The sequence below is a fragment of the Solanum stenotomum genome, chromosome 12 (assembly GCF_019186545.1).
Source record: "Solanum stenotomum isolate F172 chromosome 12, ASM1918654v1, whole genome shotgun sequence".
NCBI lineage: Eukaryota > Viridiplantae > Streptophyta > Magnoliopsida > Solanales > Solanaceae > Solanum > Solanum stenotomum.
Genome location: NC_064293.1, coordinates 42042805 through 42051026, shown reverse-complemented (window position 1 = coordinate 42051026; position 8222 = coordinate 42042805).

The following is an 8222-nucleotide window of genomic DNA, read 5'->3' as shown; positions in this document are numbered from 1 at the left end:
TTTTGCCATGTGATTCTCAATCCAAAGGATTCTAAGGATATTTAATAATGAATATTAATTTAAATATTTTTATAAAAATATAATAAAATACAATTCCAATTCTATAAATGTTAAATAAAATAAAATAAATATTTAGAATCATTGGCCAAATACGCCTCCTAAGACTGGATCCTAGGTTAAGATAAAATAATATTGTTAGTGCAACTAATTATTATTATATACCGAATAAGGATATGGTTCCATTTAATTAGTTGGGACAAATTGCGATACGTCTTTAAATAATTATTTTATGTGCCTCTATAAATAATTGATCATATGGAATATATTTTCATGCTTAGTGCCAACTTTGAATTCTTTTAAATGATTTTGGCCCCTTTATTTATTTCCAGTAGGTCATTGTTATTTCATTCAAGCTAGAGTATTATTGGTGATACCCTAAATATAAAACAAAATAGTAGCCTATATAATAGATTGCTACTTAACATTATATATACGTTTAAATAGTTGGTGCCTCTGCAAATTAACTGTCAATAATTATACTAATATAATAAAGGGCCAATCCTAATTCCTAAACAATATCGAAAAGGAAAAAAAAAAAAAGATTGCAAAGGAAATGACAATGACTGTTTATTTGAACAAATACATTTTTTGTTTGTTTGTTTGTATAAACGTTTTGTGTGTGTATAATTAGTCTATTCTTGGGTTGATCGATAATAAATGACTAAACGTTTCGCAAAATATATAAGAAATTATTAATTATGAATTACTGTAAAATGAACGTGCTACTGATCTCTAATGATGGTGCCAAATGAGGAATTTTCATAAATAGAGCTATTAGCATCCGTTTTGGCAAAATATAACCAATTTTTTTTTAAGGCATGACAAAATACGTTGTACCTGTGCCCATACAAAATCTTATTCTAACTTAAATCGTGTGGATATTGTATCTGATTGTAATTGTATGTGTGACAAACTGTTTTAAGTAAAAATTGGATGTACGCCAACAATATTAGTATGCAATGGCATAGCCAGAAATTTTATAAAAGGGGTCCAAACTTTGAATAGTAATTTTTTTTAAAACACGTTGATTTATAGAGATTCTATTTTTAATAATATTGTGATATAATTTGGGTAAATGTGTCTCATATGTATAGAGAAAGAAAACCATATTCCAAAAGAAAAATGTATTAAAATTTAAGAAAATCTTATTCCACAAAGGAAAAAGGTATTAAAATATAAGAAAATCTTATTCCACAAGGAAAATGTATTAAATTATAAGGAAATCTTATTCCACAAGGAAAATGTATTAAAATATAAGGAAATCTTATTCCACAAGGAAAATGTATTAAAATATAAGAAATCTTATTCCACAAGAAAAAGGTATTAAAATTTAAGGATTTTTTTTCAATTAAAACCTTATTCCAAAAGGAAAATGTATTAAAATTTAAGAAAAAAGGTATTAAAATATAAGGAAACAATTCAATTTTAATTGAAAAAAATATCCTTATTGGATGTGAGATTCGAACTTGGGTCACTAAAGGCAAACATAACACTATTTACTACTAAACTACTAAATATTTATGTTAAACTTATGCATGTTTATTTACTTACAAGCTTCAAAAAGACAAAATAATTATAGAAAATTGAAAACACTCATGCTGGGAATCGAATTGGGGTAGAGAGTGTGCTAGCGACAACTCTAACCATATCCACTACGGGTTACTTTGTTATTTCAGCATGTCCAAAATATCATAAATACCAATATAAGTCAAAACTTTATGTGTATATATCGTATAATTTTTTGACGAAGGGTGTTCAATTGGACACCCTGGGGACAAGGTGGCTCCGCCCCTGTGTGTATGTATGTATTTTCAAAACATAAGTTATATGCATGTGTATATATATATTTGAAGACATCAACTATAGTCTATATGTGTGGCCAACAGAATCCAACCTACGTGTTTTCAAATTGTACGTGCCCATCACTGGCTGGCTAACTGTATGTGATCGGAGGTTGTACGTTGTATTGATTCAGAATGCGACACTGAAAAGGTGAACGTAATAGCAGCCCCCACCATACTGTGTCACATCTCAAGACGATTGGAGCTCAAAATTATATTTAAAGTCAGGTGAAATCAGATGACTTTGAATGAATATTTAATTCAAAACTTTGTTAGTACTGTTGACGATATTCATATTCATAATATGGAATACATTACCAATTTCTACATCACTTAGCAGGTGAATTCAATATTTAAAATTAGTATTTTATTCTTGTAAGTATACACTTTAAATTATTTTTTTATTATATTAAACCCACAAAATTCATTCTAGATTCGTCTTTGACTCCGTCTCCAATCCGCTGCGTATATGCAACTTGAACTTGGACACATCCTCCACAGGCTGATTAGTCTTCCCTAAAACAATAGCCCTTTAGTCAGTAGCTGTCGAAACTTCTCAGAAAAAACTGACTACATTAATTTTTCTTGCCAATAAAAAGTTTGAAAGCTATTGATCTCATAAGATTTTGAGAAACTTGTATGGTAAATAGTCAATGCAATAAAACGTCCTATCACGAACCTTTTTTTAATGTTGTTATCAAACTTTTTTAGATTTGTATAGTAACTATCCAACAAAGGTTATGACGGAGTGGTCAGTACACCATTTTTAATCAGAAGTCTCAAATTCGAATCTCCTGAATACAAAGTCTCCTTTGTTAGGAAGCGTTTTACTTCCCAATATGGGACTTCCCAACACGAATTCAGATTTAGTCGGGTTTTAAAGTGAGTACCAAACACCGGTGGAAACCAAAAAAAAAAAAAAAGTAACTAGAACCACAAAACTCTTGCTCGTTACTTTTGCTCTGCTTTCTCAATATTAGTCAATTAGAACCACAAATCTGTGGTCCATTATTAATTAAATAAGTTGTTGACTTAAGAACACATCCAGGTGTGGAGATCAAAGGGTCAAAGTCCCTCAAATCTTCTTATTTAATTTTGTATCTATATATATAAACCCTAATAGATTGTCCATAAGTTATTTTGTGGACCTCTTTTTTGCCTTGATGCGCAAAAGTAACAATAGTGGTACACTAGATGAATTAAGCAAATGTTACGAGATGTCATACATATTGTGTTGGTCAATTTTTATTACTTATCCCTTAGCTCCTTGTTTTTTCCTAAATCTCCTCTTGTGTGATAGAGAAAGATAAAGAATATATAGGCTTTGTTTTCGATGAAATGCAATAGCTTTTTATAGATAATCATGGATATGTATATACATATGTATCCTCCCTACGATCGAAACTATTAATTAGGTATGCTCGAATTAGTTGTCATGTATGTTACGCTATATTAAAAATTATTTTTAACGGCAGCTTGTAATTAATTAACGACAATTAATTGTCTTTGTAAATGTCCTTAAAGCTTATAGCAATATTGGACCAAATGATAATAAACTAATGTCGATAAGAGTTTTAGTACTTTTTGTTAATAGATATATTTATTGTCATTAAAAATTATTATTATCAAAATATTAGTCAATAATACTAATTAGTAACCCAACTAATCAAACAAACACCATGTTCCATCATACTTCGATGCATTCACGAACCATCACTTGGGACTCATCATTACCCAACATTAAAGAATATGAATTTTTGAAAATAATAAATGTTGTACAATGTACAACCTTATTATATGTGTGGAATAAATAATATTAAAATATTTTTTTGACATGCTAGCGTAGAAAAGGTATGCTAGAATGATATCAAATTTTGTCTAGTATTTCTCGAGCCGTGTGTGTATTTGTTCCCTCTCGGGTTCACAGCACCTCTTTCCCCCTATTGTTTCTCTTCCTTCCTTTTTCTTTTTAGGTCATTCCTTAATATTTATCGTATTTTTTAAAAAATTATTACCTAAAATGAATGTTTTATTACTTTATTTTTATTTAAGTATATCTTAAGAAATGATCTTTGTTCATTTAATATTTCATTCATTTATATTATAATTGAGGTGTTTATATTCTTCAAAAATAATTACTTTCAAGAATAAAAAAAACTATCTTGCACATCTACAACGATAAATATTTTGAGACACGTATTTTTTTAATAGCTAAAGACGAACGTATTTTGAGGCCGAAAGATATACGATACTAATCCCCATTTTTCTTCATTCATCAAGAATTACTCAGTTAACTTTTCCCACTAATGTTTTTTAAGTATCTATTTAAAATCATATATTTTGAGTAACTTTCACATATAACAAACATAAAAATCATATTTGTATGTTATAGCTATAGTTTGCATAATTGAGCTCCATAGCAAATTTTATGTTTGCTATGAAACTTTTGATTTGTATAATTCTCTAAATACATCCAATTTTATATAAATTGTTCAGTTTTGTACATTATAATTTTTATAATAAGATTTGTATGTGTATAATTATAAGTGTATATGATGAAAATATATGTATTTATATTTGTATATACACTTTTCTCTCGCTTTATACAAACACAAACACATTTTATACAGAAATATATAAAATGACTAATAGTATATCGAATCAGATGACAAAAAAATAGGATGTTTTTTGCGAATTACAAATAAAATAAACTATGACAATAACATTTAATTTGAATTAATAATTTGCTATTTCATACAATTTTCCCTATTTTATATACGTGTTATTTTTAAACAAATATTAAGAAATTAATGTTGAATTCACACATATTTTAATTTTCTTGCTTGAATCTTGTCACACAACTTGAAATTAGTGAGAGAATATTGCTGCTATGAATATTGCTCCTAAGAATAACTGTTTATTTTCACAAGCACTTCTGTAAAATCGTTTTTAGAAAAGTATTTTTGTAAATAAATAATTTGTGTTTGGCTAATTCGTTTGATAAGTATTTTTTATAAGTAAATTGTAATTGACTAATCTTTTAAAAAAAAATCTTTTGAAACTCAAATTGCAATAAATGGCAAGTATTAATGTACTTTTAATATTAAAATTCTTTATAGAGAGAAACTAGTTTAAACATTTATTACAAAAAAATAAATTAATATTTTTATTAAATTAAAATATTCATATTCAAATTTTCAATCAATATAATACATATTTTGGTGGGTTGAAATCTTTAATAGTTTCTTTTTCTAATCTTGCAGCAATATTGTTGTTGTCTTTTTTGTAATTTTGCAAAATAATACGCAAAATAATAAATACATAATAATACATAACGTAAAATAAAATATATAATTTATTATATAAAAATAAAAAATAAAATTATTAAATTGAACTTACCCAAACATGTGAGTTATGTTAATTAATTAATAAAGCGATATGTTGATAAATATATATAAATCAAAGGGATATTTTAGTTTGAAAAAAATAATTATCTGCGCTTCTGCTTTTTATTAAGAATCAATTTTTTTTTAGCTTTTTCCCAAAACAGAAAAATTGCTCCTACTTTTATTTAAAAAAAGTTTTATAAATTTATCAAACACTAATAATATTTTTTTCTCAAAATAAATATTTCTGAATTTACACTAACAATGTCAAACAAGCTCAATTTCTCTCCCAAATAAGGAAGCGTCGGTGGCATATTCTGTTCCATTTTCTAAATATAGTACACATAACAGAACACGATAAGCCATTCACAAACGAACAGGCCAGATGAGACTTTGGGTGCCACATCTAGTAAATGGAAACACTATTAAAAAGTGATGACATATTAAAATTTTGAATATTAATTATAGGTACAACTTCGAAATTTTATCATAACTCATTTTATTTATACAGTTCGAACTCAATTATTTGCTCCTTTTTTTCTGAATATATGAATATGCTTATAAAGTTTAAACCCAAGCCAAACCTACTAACATCAGATGAACTCTAAAGTCCTTTAAATCCATCTACCACGTAGATAAGAGATAGAGGCGCAGGGCATCAGAAATTGAAATTTATGAATTTAAAATTTTAATTTAAAAAAAAAATTAATAGTTCATGCATAATCAGTGGCATAGCCACAACCATTCAAGGGTGTCTAACTTTGTTGGAAAATTACATAAAATAGTATATAATGACAAACTATTAATTTAAATTAAATGTTATAACTACAGTTTGATTTAATTGTTCCCCGTAGCAAACTGTTGTCAGTCGCCTCTCTCCCTTAAACTCTCGCTCGCCACTCTCTCCCTCGCCTCTCTCGCCTTATACAAACATAAATATATAAATTGTGTTTTTGTTTGTATAAAGCGAGAGAAAATTGTATATACACATGCAAAAAACATATATCTTCGTCCTATACACTTAGAATTATACAATACAAATATTCCCCTACCCAATTTTTTTTTGCCTTTCTTTCTTTTTCGCTTTATACAAACACAGATTATACAAAATATAAATGTATAATTTATGTTTGTATAAAGCGAGAGAGAGAGAGAGATTTTATATATAAACGTTTTATTTCGATTCAATTGTATACAAATTCAAAATTTATACAGCTATACAAACACATAAAATTGAATTGAGAGGATGCCAATGATTTATACCAACGAGAGGTAGACAACAATTTATACAAATGATTTGCCAGCGAAATTATACAAATCTGAAGAGGAGCCAACAACTTATACAATTGTTTCTTTTGTATATATGTATAGTGAAATAGCCACTGCCTTTTGTATATATGTATAGCGAAATAGCATAGCAAAGTTTGCTATTGAGCGCAATTATGCAAACTATAACTATAACATACAAATATAATTTTTGTGTTTGTTATATGCGAAAATTGTTCTTTTATATGTGTGAAATTCGACATTTAAAGGATATATATTTAAAGTTAGACACTCTTGACAAAAGCAGTGGGTAATGAGTGTCCATTCAAATAAAGGAGTTTTGGGTTTGAATCCCAAACAACACAATATTTTTTTATTTTATTTTGACAGTCACACACTATTATTCTTGAATACCCTTAGTAAAATTTCTGACTCCTGCCACTATGTATAACTTATAAATTTATTAAAATAAATATAAAATTTGAATCAAAATTATGATGAACCGATAATCTATACTCTAGCGCTCTGACCCTTAATTAGAATGAAACAATTAGCCAAAATAATTGAAGCAAAATAATTGGTGTTGATGGAGGTGTAAGTCGGTGTCGGTCACAAATAAGAGGACTTTGATATTGATTTGCATGTGAAAAGGTAAAAAGTTTATTTAAGTAGGTGGTCTCCAAGCTAGCTAAAAGAAAAATGCATGCCCATTCATCAAATAAAAGGGGCTAAATTTTCTAATCATAAAAAATTATGACCAACTCAATTAAAAAATTATACATAAAATAAATTCAATTGGGTATCATATCTAAGCTAAGGTATAATATCTAAGCTAAAGTCACATGCAAGGTTCAATAATGGACCCACTAAATCCTACTTTATTTTCTCAGATTTTAAGTCACTTAAATTATAATGTCTGCTTGCTGGCAAAAAGCAGTAAAACTACTACAGTACAAGCAGTTGGAATTAATAATCATATAATATAATATATATATATATATATATATATACTCAAGTACGGTTAAGTAATAAAAGTAGCAGCCGCAGTTTTAATTCAATTTGGTACCATATTATTTGGTACAAAATCCACGAACTTTTCTGCCATTTCATAGTTGATTCTTCACATCCTGGCTTATCAACTGTCCTACATAAATTCACATAGGCTATATTTTTTCTGAAAAACAAATCTTAGATATTTATAAAGCGCTATTAATCCTTTCACTAATGATGTAAAAGAAATTTTCAAATTAAATTTTCTCATTATAGAAAAATGACATATTTTAGATAAATGAAAAGAAAATATGTCTCATATAAGTTACGTAAAACAATGGGAGTATTATATTGAAATGTCATTGCAGAAACATTAGGAAATGTTATATTTTTGAAGATCGTATAAGAAAATAACAATACACGTACATTATGTCTATCAATATAAGATACTTACTATTTCTCGCATGTCTAAAATTGATGATTCAGAAATGTAAATGGATTTAATACTAACAACTTGTTAGTAAAGTTTACTTTGAACCTAACGCAACTCTCATCCTATAAAATACTTAATTCACGAGTCGAAAATTGTCAAAATGATATTAGGAGACAACAACTCGTTCTTTGGACGTCAACTCAGAACTGCCTTCTTTCTACCCTGGTTTAATGATATTATGCTAAA